General features: G+C 50.2%; 19 non-coding genes and 2 pseudogenes across 19 annotated transcripts; 11 read left to right on the top strand and 10 right to left on the bottom strand.

Annotated features, from left to right (window-relative positions):
• The first annotated feature begins 649 nt into the window (after positions 1 to 649).
• LOC135043985 (U1 spliceosomal RNA) lies at positions 650 to 813 on the top strand. Its single transcript, XR_010236754.1, has one exon. It is a non-coding gene; the product is annotated as a U1 spliceosomal RNA (small nuclear RNA).
• A 151-nt stretch (positions 814 to 964) lies between these two features.
• On the top strand, positions 965 to 1,127 carry LOC135043866 (U1 spliceosomal RNA). Its single transcript, XR_010236653.1, has one exon. It is a non-coding gene; the product is annotated as a U1 spliceosomal RNA (small nuclear RNA).
• Positions 1,128 to 1,801: 674 nt separating this feature from the next.
• On the top strand, positions 1,802 to 1,965 carry LOC135043962 (U1 spliceosomal RNA). The gene has a single exon (XR_010236732.1). It is a non-coding gene; the product is annotated as a U1 spliceosomal RNA (small nuclear RNA).
• A 152-nt stretch (positions 1,966 to 2,117) lies between these two features.
• LOC135043919 (U1 spliceosomal RNA) lies at positions 2,118 to 2,280 on the top strand. The gene has a single exon (XR_010236699.1). It is a non-coding gene; the product is annotated as a U1 spliceosomal RNA (small nuclear RNA).
• Positions 2,281 to 2,954: 674 nt separating this feature from the next.
• LOC135043984 (U1 spliceosomal RNA) lies at positions 2,955 to 3,118 on the top strand. The gene has a single exon (XR_010236753.1). It is a non-coding gene; the product is annotated as a U1 spliceosomal RNA (small nuclear RNA).
• A 151-nt stretch (positions 3,119 to 3,269) lies between these two features.
• On the top strand, positions 3,270 to 3,432 carry LOC135043863 (U1 spliceosomal RNA). The gene has a single exon (XR_010236651.1). It is a non-coding gene; the product is annotated as a U1 spliceosomal RNA (small nuclear RNA).
• A 674-nt stretch (positions 3,433 to 4,106) lies between these two features.
• Positions 4,107 to 4,270, top strand: LOC135043961 (U1 spliceosomal RNA). The gene has a single exon (XR_010236731.1). It is a non-coding gene; the product is annotated as a U1 spliceosomal RNA (small nuclear RNA).
• A 152-nt stretch (positions 4,271 to 4,422) lies between these two features.
• On the top strand, positions 4,423 to 4,585 carry LOC135043918 (U1 spliceosomal RNA). The gene has a single exon (XR_010236698.1). It is a non-coding gene; the product is annotated as a U1 spliceosomal RNA (small nuclear RNA).
• A 674-nt stretch (positions 4,586 to 5,259) lies between these two features.
• On the top strand, positions 5,260 to 5,423 carry LOC135043968 (U1 spliceosomal RNA). Its single transcript, XR_010236738.1, has one exon. It is a non-coding gene; the product is annotated as a U1 spliceosomal RNA (small nuclear RNA).
• Positions 5,424 to 5,575: 152 nt separating this feature from the next.
• On the top strand, positions 5,576 to 5,711 carry LOC135043915 (U1 spliceosomal RNA; annotated as a pseudogene).
• Positions 5,712 to 6,566: 855 nt separating this feature from the next.
• On the bottom strand, positions 6,567 to 6,729 carry LOC135043868 (U1 spliceosomal RNA). Its single transcript, XR_010236655.1, has one exon. It is a non-coding gene; the product is annotated as a U1 spliceosomal RNA (small nuclear RNA).
• A 468-nt stretch (positions 6,730 to 7,197) lies between these two features.
• On the top strand, positions 7,198 to 7,360 carry LOC135043886 (U1 spliceosomal RNA). Its single transcript, XR_010236674.1, has one exon. It is a non-coding gene; the product is annotated as a U1 spliceosomal RNA (small nuclear RNA).
• An 821-nt stretch (positions 7,361 to 8,181) lies between these two features.
• Positions 8,182 to 8,344, bottom strand: LOC135043880 (U1 spliceosomal RNA). The gene has a single exon (XR_010236669.1). It is a non-coding gene; the product is annotated as a U1 spliceosomal RNA (small nuclear RNA).
• Positions 8,345 to 8,496: 152 nt separating this feature from the next.
• Positions 8,497 to 8,660, bottom strand: LOC135043966 (U1 spliceosomal RNA). Its single transcript, XR_010236736.1, has one exon. It is a non-coding gene; the product is annotated as a U1 spliceosomal RNA (small nuclear RNA).
• Positions 8,661 to 9,334: 674 nt separating this feature from the next.
• Positions 9,335 to 9,497, bottom strand: LOC135043870 (U1 spliceosomal RNA). Its single transcript, XR_010236658.1, has one exon. It is a non-coding gene; the product is annotated as a U1 spliceosomal RNA (small nuclear RNA).
• A 142-nt stretch (positions 9,498 to 9,639) lies between these two features.
• Positions 9,640 to 9,803, bottom strand: LOC135043980 (U1 spliceosomal RNA). Its single transcript, XR_010236749.1, has one exon. It is a non-coding gene; the product is annotated as a U1 spliceosomal RNA (small nuclear RNA).
• Positions 9,804 to 10,477: 674 nt separating this feature from the next.
• Positions 10,478 to 10,640, bottom strand: LOC135043891 (U1 spliceosomal RNA). The gene has a single exon (XR_010236679.1). It is a non-coding gene; the product is annotated as a U1 spliceosomal RNA (small nuclear RNA).
• A 152-nt stretch (positions 10,641 to 10,792) lies between these two features.
• LOC135043990 (U1 spliceosomal RNA) lies at positions 10,793 to 10,956 on the bottom strand. Its single transcript, XR_010236759.1, has one exon. It is a non-coding gene; the product is annotated as a U1 spliceosomal RNA (small nuclear RNA).
• Positions 10,957 to 11,630: 674 nt separating this feature from the next.
• Positions 11,631 to 11,793, bottom strand: LOC135043894 (U1 spliceosomal RNA). The gene has a single exon (XR_010236682.1). It is a non-coding gene; the product is annotated as a U1 spliceosomal RNA (small nuclear RNA).
• Positions 11,794 to 11,945: 152 nt separating this feature from the next.
• LOC135043987 (U1 spliceosomal RNA) lies at positions 11,946 to 12,109 on the bottom strand. Its single transcript, XR_010236756.1, has one exon. It is a non-coding gene; the product is annotated as a U1 spliceosomal RNA (small nuclear RNA).
• Positions 12,110 to 12,807: 698 nt separating this feature from the next.
• LOC135043926 (U1 spliceosomal RNA) lies at positions 12,808 to 12,943 on the bottom strand (annotated as a pseudogene).
• Positions 12,944 to 13,095: the final 152 nt, after the last annotated feature.

The following is a 13,095-nucleotide window of genomic DNA, read 5'->3' as shown; positions in this document are numbered from 1 at the left end:
CCTAGTTTGCTGTCTGTTTCCACTTCTCTTTTCTTCAGCCGCTCCCTTTTATACCCTTGTGCACTATCCTGACTTCTCCTCCCATCTGCTTACTTTGTGCCTTCCAATGCACAATGCAAACTACAGGTAGTGCTGCAGGGCCCACACCCTTTTACTTGCCTTACAGAGCAGCTCTGGAGCTGTTACAGTGCCCAGCTGCTGCAAGAAATCAGCTTGAATGCTTCAGGGGATGGGGCATGGCCAACATGAGCCCCACACCAAAGGAGGGTGGAGGTGTTTAATGCGAACTAGGGGTCATCCAAGCACCGCAAAAGGCCGCCATGCCCTGCACGCCCCTTTTCTCTTTTCATATGCAGATGAGGGTTGAAGCCAACTTTGACCCACTGCTTGGATGACATCACCGTATGCAAATCCGTCTTCTGCAGAACTTCCCCCAGGAATGCTTGCACTAGTTGTTGCATTTGGTTTGTTGTTTGGGGGTGCTTCAGTATTAGGCAGCCTTCTGCCCTCCCATGTTCATCTGAAAATATGTGTTCTCCCTGCAGTTGTTGTCCCCAGATGAGAGTTCCCTTGTGCTGCCTCAGTTGAATCTCCTTTACTTGACAGAGATGTGCCTGAGCAGCGGCCCTCCCCAGCTCTATCCCAAATCATACTTATTTTGCATAGGAGATACCATGGTCATGAAGATTATTCTCCCAGGGTGAGGTTCATTCATTGCATTATGGGTATGCTGACCCCTGTGATTTCCCCAAATGTGGGAAACTCGACTGCTTTATTTGTGGTAGTGGGGGACTGTGTTTGTGTTTTCCTCTGGTCAGCTCTGGTAAAAGTCAGATTTCTTTGTTCAGATCTTCCTCTAGCCTTGTTCTTCTTTCGAGAGTTCCCTTGTGCTGCCTCAGTTGGATCTCCTTCACTTGACAGGGGGGTGCCCAAGCAGAGACCCTCCCCAGCTCTAGCCCAACTCCTACTTACCTGCCAGGTGAGATACTATGATCATGAAGGTGCTTCTCCCAGGGCAAGGCTCACCCATTGCACTCTGGGTGTGCTGCCCCTGCGATTTCCCCAAATGTGGGAAACTTGACTGCATAATTTGTGTTTCCCCTGGTCGGCTCTCGTGTAATTCAGATCTCTTTGTCTCAGGTCTCTCTCCAACCTAGTTTGCTGTCTGTTTCCACTTCTCTTTTCTTCAGCCGCTCCCTTCTATACCCTTGTGCACTATCCTGACTTCTCCTCCCGTCTGCTTACTTTGTGCCTTCCAATGCACAATGCAAACTACAGGTAGTGCTGCAGGGCCCACACCCTTTTACTTGCCTTACAGAGCAGCTCTGGAGATGTTACAGTGCCCAGCTGCTGCAAGAAATCAGCTTGAATGCTTCAGGGGATGGGGCATGGCCAACATGAGCCCCACACCAAAGGAGGGTGGAGGTGTTTAATGCGAACTAGGGGTCATCCAAGCACCGCAAAAGGCCGCCATGCCCTGCACGCTCCTTTTCTCTTTTCATATGCAGATGAGGGTTGAAGCCAACTTTGACCCACTGCTTGGATGACATCACCGTATGCAAATCCGTCTTCTGCAGAACTTCCCCCAGGAATGCTTGCACTAGTTGTTGCATTTGGTTTGTTGTTTGGGGGTGCTTCAGTATTAGGCAGCCTTCTGCCCTCCCATGTTCATCTGAAAATATGTGTTCTCCCTGCAGTTGTTGTCCCCAGATGAGAGTTCCCTTGTGCTGCCTCAGTTGAATCTCCTTTACTTGACAGAGATGTGCATGAGCAGCGGCCCTCCCCAGCCCTATTCCAAATCATACTTATTTTGCATAGGAGATACCATGGTCATGAAGATTGTTCTCCCAGGGTGAGGTTCATTCATTGCATTTTGGGTATGCTGACCCCTGTGATTTCCCCAAATGTGGGAAACTTGACTGCATTATTTGTGGTAGTGGGGGACTGTGTTTGTGCTTTCCTCTGGTCAGCTCTGGTAAAAGTCAGATTTCTTTGTCTCAGATTTTCCTCTAGCCTTGTTCTTCTTTCGAGAGTTCCCTTGTGCTGCCTCAGTTGGATCTCCTTCAGTTTACAGGGGGGTACCCGAGCAGCGATCCTCCCCAGCTCTAGCCCAACTCCTACTTACCTGCCAGGTGAGATACTATGATCATGAAGGTGCTTCTCCCAGGGCAAGGCTCACCCATTGCACTCTAGGTGTGCTGCTCCTGCGATTTCCCCAAATGTGGGAAACTTGACTGCATAATTTGTGTTTCCCCTGGTCGGCTCTCGTATAATTCAGATCTCTTTGTCTCAGGTCTCTCTCCAGCCTAGTTTGCTGTCTGTTTCCACTTCTCTTTTCTTGAGCCGCTCCCTTCTATGCCCTTGCGCACTATCCTGACTTCTCCTCCTGTCTGCTTACTTTGTGCCTTCCAACGCACAATGCGAACTACAGGTAGTGCTGCAGGGCCCACACCCTTTTACTTGCCTTACAGAGCAGCTCTGGAGCTGTTACAGTGCCCAGCTGCTGCAAGAAATCAGCTTGAATGCTTCAGGGGATGGGGCATGGCCAACATGAGCCCCACACCAAAGGAGGGTGGAGGTGTTTAATGCGAACTAGGGGTCATCCAAGCACCGCAAAAGGCCGCCATGCCCTGCACGCCCCTTTTCTCTTTTCATATGCAGATGAGGGTTGAAGCCAACTTTGACCCACTGCTTGGATGACATCACCGTATGCAAATCCGTCTTCTGCAGAACTTCCCCCAGGAATGCTTGCACTAGTTGTTGCATTTGGTTTGTTGTTTGGGGGTGCTTCAGTATTAGGCAGCCTTCTGCCCTCCCATGTTCATCTGAAAATATGTGTTCTCCCTGCAGTTGTTGTCCCCAGATGAGAGTTCCCTTGTGCTGCCTCAGTTGAATCTCCTTTACTTGACAGAGATGTGCCTGAGCAGCGGCCCTCCCCAGCTCTATCCCAAATCATACTTATTTTGCATAGGAGATACCATGGTCATGAAGATTATTCTCCCAGGGTGAGGTTCATTCATTGCATTATGGGTATGCTGACCCCTGTGATTTCCCCAAATGTGGGAAACTCGACTGCTTTATTTGTGGTAGTGGGGGACTGTGTTTGTGTTTTCCTCTGGTCAGCTCTGGTAAAAGTCAGATTTCTTTGTTCAGATCTTCCTCTAGCCTTGTTCTTCTTTCGAGAGTTCCCTTGTGCTGCCTCAGTTAGATCTCCTTCACTTGACAGGGGGGTGCCCAAGCAGAGACCCTCCCCAGCTCTAGCCCAACTCCTACTTACCTGCCAGGTGAGATACTATGATCATGAAGGTGCTTCTCCCAGGGCAAGGCTCACCCATTGCACTCTGGGTGTGCTGCCCCTGCGATTTCCCCAAATGTGGGAAACTTGACTGCATAATTTGTGTTTCCCCTGGTCGGCTCTCGTGTAATTCAGATCTCTTTGTCTCAGGTCTCTCTCCAACCTAGTTTGCTGTCTGTTTCCACTTCTCTTTTCTTCAGCCGCTCCCTTCTATACCCTTGTGCACTATCCTGACTTCTCCTCCCGTCTGCTTACTTTGTGCCTTCCAATGCACAATGCAAACTACAGGTAGTGCTGCAGGGCCCACACCCTTTTACTTGCCTTACAGAGCAGCTCTGGAGATGTTACAGTGCCCAGCTGCTGCAAGAAATCTGCTTGAATGCTTCAGGGGATGGGGCATGGCCAACATGAGCCCCACACCAAAGGAGGGTGGAGGTGTTTAATGCGAACTAGGGGTCATCCAAGCACCGCAAAAGGCCGCCATGCCCTGCACGCTCCTTTTCTCTTTTCATATGCAGATGAGGGTTGAAGCCAACTTTGACCCACTGCTTGGATGACATCACCGTATGCAAATCCGTCTTCTGCAGAACTTCCCCCAGGAATGCTTGCACTAGTTGTTGCATTTGGTTTGTTGTTTGGGGGTGCTTCAGTATTAGGCAGCCTTCTGCCCTCCCATGTTCATCTGAAAATATATGTTCTCCCTGCAGTTGTTGTCCCAAGATGAGAGTTCCCTTGTGCTGCCTCAGTTGAATCTCCTTTACTTGACAGAGATGTGCATGAGCAGCGGCCCTCCCCAGCCCTATTCCAAATCATACTTATTTTGCATAGGAGATACCATGGTCATGAAGATTGTTCTCCCAGGGTGAGGTTCATTCATTGCATTTTGGGTATGCTGACCCCTGTGATTTCCCCAAATGTGGGAAACTTGACTGCATTATTTGTGGTAGTGGGGGACTGTGTTTGTGCTTTCCTCTGGTCAGCTCTGGTAAAAGTCAGATTTCTTTGTCTCAGATTTTCCTCTAGCCTTGTTCTTCTTTCGAGAGTTCCCTTGTGCTGCCTCAGTTGGATCTCCTTCAGTTTACAGGGGGGTACCCGAGCAGCGATCCTCCCCAGCTCTAGCCCAACTCCTACTTACCTGCCAGGTGAGATACTATGATCATGAAGGTGCTTCTCCCAGGGCAAGGCTCACCCATTGCACTCTAGGTGTGCTGCTCCTGCGATTTCCCCAAATGTGGGAAACTTGACTGCATAATTTGTGTTTCCCCTGGTCGGCTCTCGTATAATTCAGATCTCTTTGTCTCAGGTCTCTCTCCAGCCTAGTTTGCTGTCTGTTTCCACTTCTCTTTTCTTGAGCCGCTCCCTTCTATGCCCTTGCGCACTATCCTGACTTCTCCTCCTGTCTGCTTACTTTGTGCCTTCCAACGCACAATGCGAACTACAGGTAGTGCTGCAGGGCCCACACCCTTTTACTTGCCTTACAGAGCAGCTCTGGAGCTGTTACAGTGCCCAGCTGCTGCAAGAAATCAGCTTGAATGCTTCAGGGGCTGGGGCATAGCCAACATGAGCCCCACACCAAAGGAGGGTGGAGGTGTTTAATGCAAACTAGGGGTCAGCCAAGTGCCGCAAAAGGCCACCATGCCCTGCACGCCCCTTTTCTCTTTTCATATGCAGACGAGGGTTGAAGCCAACTTTGACCCACTGCTTGGATGACATCACCATATGCAAATCCATCTGCGGCAGGCCTTCCCCCAGGAATGCTTGCACTAGTTGTTGCATTTGGTTTGTTGTTTGGGGGTGCTTCAGTATTAGGCAGCTTTCTGCCCTCCCATGTTCATCTGAAAATATATGTTCTCCCTGCAGTTGTTGTCCCCAGATGAGAGTTCCCTTGTGCTGCCTCAGTTGAATCTCCTTTACTTGACAGAGATGTGCATGAGCAGCGGCCCTCCCCAGCCCTATTCCAAATCATACTTATTTTGCATAGGAGATACCATGGTCATGAAGATTTTTCTCCCAGGGTGAGGTTCATTCATTGCATTGTGGGTATGCTGACCCCTGTGATTTCCCCAAATGTGGGAAACTCAACTGCATTATTTGTGGTAGTGGGGGACTGTGTTTGTGCTTTCCTCTGGTCAGCTCTAGTAAAAGTCAGATTTCTTTGTCTCACATTTTCCTCTAGCCTTGTTCTTCTTTCGAGAGTTCCCTTGTGCTGCCTTTGTTGGATCTCCTTCACTTTACAGGGGGGTACCCGAGCAGCGACCCTCCCCAGCTCTAGCCCAACTCCTACTTACCTGCCAGGTGAGATACTATGATCATTAAGGTGCTTCTCCCAGGGCAAGGCTCACCCATTGTACTCTGGGTGTGCTGCTCCTGCGATTTCCCCAAATGTGGGAAACTTGACTGCATAATTTGTGTTTCCCCTCGTCGGCTCTCGTATAATTCAGATCTCTTTGTCTCAGGTCTCTCTCCAGCCTAGTTTGCTGTCTGTTTCCACTTCTCTTTTCTTCAGCCGCTCCCTTCTATACCCTTGTGCACTATCCTGACTTCTCCTCCCGTCTGCTTACTTTGTGCCTTCCAATGCACAATGCAAACTACAGGTAGTGCTGCAGGGCCCACACCCTTTTACTTGCCTTACAGAGCAGCTCTGGAGCTGTTACAGTGCCCAGCTGCTGCAAGAAATCAGCTTGAATGCTTCAGGGGCTGGGGCATAGCCAACATCAGCCCCACACCGAAGGAGGGTGGAGGTGTTTAATGCAAACTAGGGGTCAGTCAAGCGCCGCAAAAGGCCACCATGCCCTGCACGCCCCTTTTCTGTTTTCATATGCAGATGAGGGTTGAAGCCAACTTTGACCCACTGCTTGGATGACATCACCATATGCAAATCCATCTGCGGCAGGCCTTCCCCCAGGAATGCTTGCACTAGTTGTTGCATTTGGTTTGTTGTTTGGGGGTGCTTCAGTATTAGGCAGCCTTCTGCTGCACCCTGCTTTGGTGTGGGGCTCATGTTGGCCATGCCCCATCCCCTGAAGCTTTCAAGCAGATTTCTTGCAGCAGCTGGGCACTGTAACAGCTCAAGAGCTGCTCTGTAAGGCAAGTAAAAGGGTGTGGGCCCTGCAGCACTACCTGTAGTTTGCATTGTGCATTGGAAGGCACAAAGTAAGCAGACGGGAGGAGAAGTCAGGATAGTGCACAAGGGTATAGAAGGGAGCGGCTGAAGAAAAGAGAAGTGGAAACAGACAGCAAACTAGGCTGGAGAGAGATCTGAGACAAAGAGATCTGAATTATACGATAGCCGACCAGGGGAAACACAAATTATGCAGTCAAGTTTCCCACATTTGGGGAAATCGCAGGGGCAGCACACCCAGAGTGCAATGGGTGAGCCTTGCCCTGGGAGAAGCACCTTCATGATCATAGTATCTCACCTGGCAGGTAAGTATGAGTTGGGCTAGAGCTGGGGAGGGTCGCTGCTCGGGCACCCCCCTGTTAAGTGAAGGAGATCCAACTGAGGCAGCACAAGGGAACTCTCAAAAGAAGAACAAGGCTAGAGGAAGATCTGAAACAAAGAAATCTGACTTTTACCAGAGCTGACCAGAAGAAAACACAAACACAGTCCCCCACTACCACAAATAAAGCAGTCGAGGTGAGGTTCATTCATTGCATTTTGGGTATGCTGACCCCTGTGATTTCCCCAAATGTGGGAAACTCGACTGCTTTATTTGTGGTAGTGGGGGACTGTGTTTGTGTTTTCTTCTGGTCAGCTCTGGTAAAAGTCAGATTTCTTTGTTTCAGATCTTCCTCTAGCCTTGTTCTTCTTTTGAGAGTTCCCTTGTGCTGCCTCAGTTGGATCTCCTTCACTTAACAGGGGGGTGCCCGAGCAGCGACCCTCCCCAGCTCTAGCCCAACTCCTACTTACCTGCCAGGTGAGATACTATGATCATGAAGGTGCTTCTCCCAGGGCAAGGCTCACCCATTGCACTCTGGGTGTGCAGCCCCTGCGATTTCCCCAAATGTGGGAAACTTGACTGCATAATTTGTGTTTCCCCTGGTCGGCTCTCGTATAATTCAGATCTCTTTGTCTCAGATCTCTCTCCAGCCTAGTTTGCTGTCTGTTTCCACTTCTCTTTTCTTCAGCCGCTCCCTTCTATACCCTTGTGCACTATCCTGACTTCTCCTCCCGTCTGCTTACTTTGTGCCTTCCAATGCACAATGCAAACTACAGGTAGTGCTGCAGGGCCCACACCCTTTTACTTGCCTTACAGAGCAGCTCTGGAGCTGTTACAGTGCCCAGCTGCTGCAAGAAATCTGCTTGAATGCTTCAGGGGATGGGACATGGCCAACATGAGCCCCACACCAAAGGAGGGTGGAGCAGAAGGCTGACTAATACTGAAGCACCCCCAAACAACAAACCAAATGCAACAACTAGTGCAAGCATTCCTGGGGGAAGGCCTGCCGCAGATGGATTTGCATATGGTGATGTCATCCAAGCAGTGGGTCAAAGTTGGCTTCAACCCTCGTCTGCATATGAAAACAGAAAAGGGGCGTGCAGGGCATGGTGGCCTTTTGCGGCGCTTGACCGACCCCTAGTTTGCATTAAACACCTCCACCCTCCTTCGGTGTGGGGCTCATGTTGGCTATGCCCCAGCCCCTGAAGCATTCAAGCTGATTTCTTGCAGCAGCTGGGCACTGTAACAGCTCCAGAGCTGCTCTGTAAGGCAAGTAAAAGGGTGTGGGCCCTGCAGCACTACCTGTAGTTTGCATTGTGCATTGGAAGGCACAAAGTAAGCAGACGGGAGGAGAAGTCAGGATAGTGCACAAGGGTATAGAAGGGAGCGGCTGAAGAAAAGAGAAGTGGAAACAGACAGCAAACTAGGCTGGAGAGAGACAAAGAGATCTGAATTATACGAGAGCCGACCAGGGGAAACACAAATTATGCAGTCAAGTTTCCCACATTTGGGGAAATCGCAGGAGCAGCACACCCAGAGTGCAATGGGTGAGCCTTGCCCTGGGAGAAGCACCTTCATGATCATAGTATCTCACCTGGCAGGTAAGTAGGAGTTGGGCTAGAGCTGGGGAGGGTCGCTGCTCGGGTACCCCCCTGTCAAGTGAAGGAGATCCAACTGAGGCAGCACAAGGGAACTCTCGAAAGAAGAACAAGGCAAGAGGAAAATCTGAGACAAAGAAATCTGACTTTTACCAGAGCTGACCAGAGGAAAGCACAAACACAGTCCCCCACTACCACAAATAATGCAGTTGAGTTTCCCACATTTGGGGAAATCACAGGGGTCAGCATACCCAAAATGCAATGAATGAACCTCACCCTGGGAGAACAATCTTCATGACCATGGTATCTCCTATGCAAAATAAGTATGATTTGGAATAGGGCTGGGGAGGGCCGCTGCTCTGGCACATCTCTGTCAAGTAAAGGAGATTCAACTGAGGCAGCACAAGGGAACTCTCATCTGGGGACAACAACTGCAGGGAGAACACATATTTTCAGATGAACATGGGAGGGCAGAAGGCTGCCTAATACTGAAGCACCCCCAAACAACAAACCAAATGCAACAACTAGTGCAAGCATTCCTGGGGGAAGTTCTGCAGAAGACGGATTTGCATACGGTGATGTCATCCAAGCAGTGGGTCAAAGTTGGCTTCAACCCTCATCTGCATATGAAAAGAGAAAAGGGGCGTGCAGGGCATGGCGGCCTTTTGCGGTGCTTGGATGACCCCTAGTTCGCATTAAACACCTCCACCCTCCTTTGGTGTGGGGCTCATGTTGGCCATGCCCCATCCCCTGAAGCATTCAAGCTGATTTCTTGCAGCAGCTGGGCACTGTAACAGCTCCAGAGCTGCTCTGTAAGGCAAGTAAAAGGGTGTGGGCCCTGCAGCACTACCTGTAGTTTGCATTGTGCATTGGAAGGCACAAAGTAAGCAGACGGGAGGAGAAGTCAGGATAGTGCACAAGGGTATAGAAGGGAGCGGTTGAAGAAAAGAGAAGTGGAAACAGACAGCAAACTAGGCTGGAGAGAGACCTGAGACAAAGAGATCTGAATTATACGAGAGCCGACCAGGGGAAACACAAATTATGCAGTCAAGTTTCCCACATTTGGGGAAATCGCAGGGGCAGCACACCCAGAGTGCAATGGGTGAGCCTTGCCCTGGGAGAAGCACCTTCATGATCATAGTATCTCACCTGGCAGGTAAGTAGGAGTTGGGCTTGAGCTGGGGAGGGTCTCTGCTCGGGCACCCCCCTGTCAAGTGAAGGAGATCCAACTGAGGCAGCACAAGGGAACTCTCAAAAGAAGAACAAGGCTCTGAAACAAAGAAATCTGACTTTTACCAGAGCTGACCAGAGGAAAACACAAACACAGTCCCCCACTACCACAAATAAAGCAGTCGAGTTTCCCACATTTGGGGAAATCACAGGGGTCAGCATACCCAGAATGCAATGAATGAACCTCACCCTGGGAGAATAATCTTCATGACCATGGTATCTCCTATGCAAAATAAGTATGATTTGGGATAGAGCTGGGGAGGGCCGCTGCTCAGGCACATCTCTGTCAAGTTAAGGAGATTCAACTGAGGCAGCACAAGGGAACTCTCATCTAGGGACAACAACTGCAGGGAGAACACATATTTTCAGATGAACATGGGAGGGCAGACGGCTGCCTAATACTGAAGCACCCCCAAACAACAAACCAAATGCAACAACTAGTGCAAGCATTCCTGGGGGAAGGCCTGCCGCAGATGGATTTGCATATGGTGATGTCATCCAAGCAGTGGGTCAAAGTTGGCTTCAACCCTCGTCTGCATATGAAAACAGAAAAGGGGCGTGCAGGGCATGGTGGCCTTTTGCTGTGCTTGTCTGACCCCTAGTTTGCATTAAACACCTCCACCCTTCTTCGGTGTGGGGCTCATGTTGGCTATGCCCCAGCCCCTGAAGCATTCAAGCTGATTTCTTGCAGCAGCTTGGCACTGCAACAGCTCCAGAGCTGCTCTGTAAGGCAAGTAAAAGGGTGTGGGCCCTGCAGCACTACCTGTAGTTTGCATTGTGCATTGGAAGGCACAAAGTAAGCAGACGGGAGGAGAAGTCAGGATAGTGCACAAGGGTATAGAAGGGAGCGGCTGAAGAAAAGAGAAGTGGAAACAGACAGCAAACTAGGCTGGAGAGAGACCTGAGACAAAGAGATCTGAATTATACGAGAGCCGACCAGGGGAAACACAAATTATGCAGTCAAGTTTCCCACATTTGGGGAAATCGCAGGAGCAGCACACCCAGAGTACAATGGGTGAGCCTTGCCCTGGGAGAAGCACCTTCATGATCATAGTATCTCACCTGGCAGGTAAGTAGGAGTTGGGCTAGAGCTGGGGAGGGTCGCTGCTCGGGTACCCCCCTGTAAAGTGAAGGAGATCCAACTGAGGCAGCACAAGGGAACTCTCGAAAGAAGAACAAGGCTAAAGGAAAATCTGAGACAAAGAAATCTGACTTTTACCAGAGCTGACCAGAGGAAAGCACAAACACAGTCTCCCACTACCACAAATAATGCAGTCAAGTTTCCCACATTTGGGGAAATCACAGGGGTCAGCATACCCAAAATGCAATGAATGAACCTCACCCTGGGAGAAAAATCTTCATGACCATGGTATCTCCTATGCAAAATAAGTATGATTTGGAATAGGGCTGGGGAGGGCCGCTGCTCATGCACATCTCTGTCAAGTAAAGGAGATTCAACTGAGGCAGCACAAGGGAACTCTCATCTTGGGACAACAACTGCAGGGAGAACATATATTTTCAGATGAACATGGGAGGGCAGAAGGCTGCCTAATACTGAAGCACCCCCAAACAACAAACCAAATGCAACAACTAGTGCAAGCATTCCTGGGGGAAGGCCTGCCGCAGATGGATTTGCATATGGTGATGTCATCCAAGCAGTGGGTCAAAGTTGGCTTCAACCCTCGTCTGCATATGAAAAGAGAAAAGGGGCGTGCAGGGCATGGTGGCCTTTTGCGGCGCTTGGCTGACCCCTAGTTTGCATTAAACACCTCCACCCTCCTTTGGTGTGGGGCTCATGTTGGCTATGCCCCAGCCCCTGAAGCATTCAAGCTGATTTCTTGCAGCAGCTGGGCACTGTAACAGCTCCAGAGCTGCTCTGTAAGGCAAGTAAAAGGGTCTGGGCCCTGCAGCACTACCTGTAGATCGCATTGTGCGTTGGAAGGCACAAAGTAAGCAGACAGGAGGAGAAGTCAGGATAGTGCGCAAGGGCATAGAAGGGAGCGGCTCAAGAAAAGAGAAGTGGACACAGACAGCAAACTAGGCTGGAGAGAGACCTGAGACAAAGAGATCTGAATTATACGAGAGCCGACCAGGGGAAACACAAATTATGCAGTCAAGTTTCCCACATTTGGGGAAATCGCAGGGGCAGCACACCCAGAGTGCAATGGGTGAGCCTTGCCCTGGGAGAAGCACCTTCATGATCATAGAATCTCACCTGGCAGGTAAGTAGGAGTTGGGCTAGAGCTGGGGAGGGTCGCTGTTCGGGCACCCCCCTGTCAAGTGAAAGAGATCCAACTGAGGCAGCACAAGGGAACTCTCGAAAGAAGAACAAGGCTAGAGGAAGATCTGAGACAAAGAAATCTGACTTTTTCCAGAGCTGACCAGAGGAAAGCACAAACACAGTCCCCCACTACCACAAATAATGCAGTCGAGTTTCCCACATTTGGGGAAATCACAGGGGTCAGCATACCCAGAATGCAATGAATGAACCTCACCTTGGGAGAACAATCTTCATGACCATGGTATCGCCTATGCAAAATAAGTATGATTTGGGATAGGGCTGGGGAGGGCCGCTGCTCAGGCACATCTCTGTCAAGTAAAGGAGATTCAACTGAGGCAGCACAAGGGAACTCTCATCTGGGGACAACAACTGCAGGGAGAACACATATTTTCAGATGAACATGTGAGGGCAGAAGGCTGCCTAATACTGAAGCACCCCCAAACAACAAACCAAATGCAACAACTAGTGCAAGCATTCCTGGGGGAAGGCCTGCAGCAGATGGATTTGCATATGGTGATGTCATCCAAGCAGTGGGTCAAAGTTGGCTTCAACCCTCGTCTGCATATGAAAAGAGAAAAGGGGCGTGCAGGGCATGGCGGCCTTTTGCAGCGCTTGGATGACCCCTAGTTCGCATTACACACCTCCACCCTCCTTCGGTGTGGGGCTCATGTTGGCTATGCCCCAGCCCCTGAAGCATTCAAGCTGATTTCTTGCAGCAGCTGGGCACTGTAACTGCTCCAGAGCTACTCTGTAAGGCAAGTAAAAGGGTGTGGGCCCTGCAGCACTACCTGTAGTTCGCATTGTGCGTTGGAAGGCACGAAGTAAGCAGACGGGAGAAGTCAGGATAGTGCGCAAGGGCATAGAAGGGAGCGGCTCAAGAAAAGAGAAGTGGAAACAGACAGCAAACTAGGCTGGAGAGAGACCTGAGACAAAGAGATCTGAATTATACGAGAGCCGACGAGGGGAAACACAAATTATGCAGTCACGTTTCCCACATTTGGGGAAATCGCAGGAGCAGCACACCCAGAGTGCAATGGTTGAGCCTTGCCCTGGGAGAAGCACCTTCATGATCATAGTATCTCACCTGGCAGGTAAGTAGGAGTTGGGCTAGAGCTGGGGAGGGTCGCTGCTCGGGTTCCCCCCTGTGAAGTGAAGGAGATCCAACTGAGGCAGCACCAGGGAACTCTCGAAAGAAGAACAAGGCTAGAGGAAGATCTGAGACAAAGAAATCTGACTTTTACCAGAGCTGAC

The sequence above is a fragment of the Pseudophryne corroboree genome, unplaced genomic scaffold, assembly GCF_028390025.1.
Source record: "Pseudophryne corroboree isolate aPseCor3 unplaced genomic scaffold, aPseCor3.hap2 scaffold_884, whole genome shotgun sequence".
NCBI classification, from domain to species: Eukaryota; Metazoa; Chordata; class Amphibia; order Anura; family Myobatrachidae; genus Pseudophryne; species Pseudophryne corroboree.
Note: the sequence above shows the minus strand (reverse complement) of the source record. Positions and strands in the feature narration are given on the sequence as shown.